Source organism: Tenrec ecaudatus, chromosome 4, assembly GCF_050624435.1.
Source record: "Tenrec ecaudatus isolate mTenEca1 chromosome 4, mTenEca1.hap1, whole genome shotgun sequence".
Classification (NCBI taxonomy): Eukaryota; Metazoa; Chordata; class Mammalia; order Afrosoricida; family Tenrecidae; genus Tenrec; species Tenrec ecaudatus.
The window spans coordinates 20501096-20504114 of NC_134533.1; positions in this window are offsets into that span (position 1 = coordinate 20501096).

The window sequence follows — 3019 nt, forward strand, 5'->3', positions numbered from 1 at the left end:
CCTAGAACTGGATAGCTATTTGATTTACATAACTTAGTGAAAACATAGCTATATATCCAGCTAGATGATAGAGCTTAGATAGAAATAGAGTTAGACACTATATTTGAAAGCAAATAATAGGCACTCGTTCTGCTGGTTTCCAACTGTTTTCTCTCTCCAGGAGGTGTTTTTTAAAGTATTCTTATGTCGTTTTATTTAGTCATGTTACCTTTAAAAATACTAGTATAGCAAGTTTATAAAAGGAGCAGTTTGCAAATAAATACATGAGGCACACGTTCTTGGTGGGAAATATGGTAGCCAGAAGATAGTGAAAATATACAAAGATATAGAGAGATATATAGATAACCCATATACATATTTTACAGAGATTTAAATCATACATTACCTGAATTTTTCACATTCCTTTAGATTTTTCAAGAAAATTTGCAATTTATAAAACATGCATGAAATATTTATAGATTTAATTTTCAAAGCACCTTTAAATGTTTTTTTAACTACTTAAAGTTTTTCAAATAAGTAAACCACAGTTGATGTAAGTATGACTTTCTAGGTAAATTATGACTAATTATTTCAGAAGTAGACTAATAAATCCCAGGTCTTTCACATTTTAGTCCTGTTTTGTTTAATTTCTTGGCATAATAAATTTGACATGTAGGCATTAATTTCCTCTAACATTGCCAAATTGGCTCACATCTATTTCAAGTCTCATATTCAGTCAGATTGCATGGTCAATTGGCAGGCTTTGGGAAATATATTTCAAGAGTACAAAAATCTCTTCCCAAAAGATTTCAGAATGTAAATTTTTCTACTACAGGTGATAGAAATAGAATAGCCACTAGATGGCAGCATAAAACCATAATTGAAATTAAGATGCCTTAAAAAACCTGTTTATTGAATGTGTCAATTAACGACAGCGGTTCAGAATTTGAATATACGGAAGCAAAGGTTAAAAGATGACAAATAACCATAACATGGCCTCATAGAAGAGGTTTATAGCCACAATGATAATCATAGAACATCAAAAACAAAGGAAATTCATCATAAAATTGATTGGTGGCAAGTTAATACATTTCTCTCCCTGCTTGTATTATGTGTGAGAGTAAAGGAGCAGGGTTAGAATGTATGCAAAATTGTATACATGAATTGTATACATGAACCCATTAACCCATATTGCCCAACACCAATCCCCAAAGCCCTCCTTCATCTCACAAAACAGACGCAATGATGCAGACTTCAGGAGGAAAGCCGAATCAGTGAATGCATAAGCAGCTCAGCGCTGGCAGGGGTCTCCACAAGGCTGATCACCCAGGGCTGCATCACCCAGGGCTGCATCAGCGTAGGTCCATGTGGCTTCTCCTGGGGTTATGTCTTGGAGGAAGTCAGCCTTATAAGATGAAGCAGGGAACTGGCTAAGGCAGCGGCACCCTGGTGCGACCATCACAAAGCAAGAGACCTGAGAACTTGAAAGGTGAGGCTCACTAGTCATTTATCCCTCTACCCTCCAATTAACCCCACATGTGTTTATTGGCCAGGTTGGCACAATAAACTAACTCACCCTCTACTCTACAAAGCATGAAATCCTTCTCCAGAGAGTAGTCTCTCCTGATAACTTGTTGAAAGCACATGAGACAAAATCTTGTCATCCTCGGCTATCTCAACTATCAAACTCACTGCTATGGTGTCTATTCGTATTCAAAGCAACCTTACAGGGCAGAAGAATATGGTCCCTGTGGGTGTCTGAGACTGTAATTTTTTTAAGGTATGCTATCAATTAATTCATTATTGTAGCAATAGCATCTCAACCTGCCAGGAACTTCTCTCCCCCTACCCCCAATTATAACTTAGTGGGGGTTTGCATTTTAGATGGTCAACTTTGTATTTCACAATTTAAACTATTAATCCAACCCCTTAACCATTTACCCTTTCCCCTGGCTCCTTGATTTCCCTTCACTCCCTGTTGCTAGGAGCAAGGGTCCACGAGTATTTGTCACTGTTTCAGCTAAGGACAGAGATTAGGTTGATTTGAGTAACTCTAAATTTATTCTGCAAATGCAAAACAGAAAGAAACAATGGGCTTTGCTACCTCCAAACTGCTGTGGAAATCAAGCAAGTTACATGCCCCAAATTATGTGTCAAAAAAGTTTGTAATGATCACCGGAATAATTATCTCTACCTACATTTCTCTAAGGCATCTGGACCACCATCCTCTGGAGCTTCATACTCTGTTGCTTATCTAAAAGGGAAATGTGTCATGCCAGTCTACCCATTTTAACGACCTTGTTTACCATCTTCCTGGCATTCTCACTGATGAAGCGCTGAGTTGGGGCTTACATTCTGAGCACCTGATTTGTTGTGGTTGGCAGCAGCACTCAAAAGCCAGTTGCAGAGGCGCCACATAGATTAGGCTTCTATTCCAGAGGTTCTTCACCTGTGGGTCGCGACCCCTTTGGGGGTTGAATGACCCTTTTACAGGGTCAGCGATTAATAACAGTAGCAAAATTCCAGTTATGAAGTAGAAACAAATATAATTTTATGGTACAGGGGTCACCACATGAGGAACTGCATTAAAGGGTTACAAAAGTAGGAAGGTTGAGGACCTTTGTTCTGATCAATTTGTTCTGATCACTTAACAAGGATGTAGATAATCTTGCCTTCAGGCTTTGAGTGCCTCAGAAAAAAGATTAACTTTACCCATCTCAGGGTAGCCCGGGGAGTAATGATCTCTCTTAAGAGCTTGCCTTGGTGTGTCCTGGATGGGTATCACCATGCAGGGGACAGTACAGGTGGTAGCATATTCAAGTCATGCCCTATCTGTCTCTCCCGGACTGTCTTAGTCAGAAGGACCTGATCCAATCTTGCAAGCCCTTCTATCTAACATAATATATGTGTCCCAATAGTGGTTCTGTTCCTGTTGTGTGGTCCCATCTGAAACTGTCTGTGATGTGTTGATTTGCTACCAATCCTGAATTTGCTCCATGCCTTATTTAACTAGGCTCCCGCCTATGATATCTTGAATGCC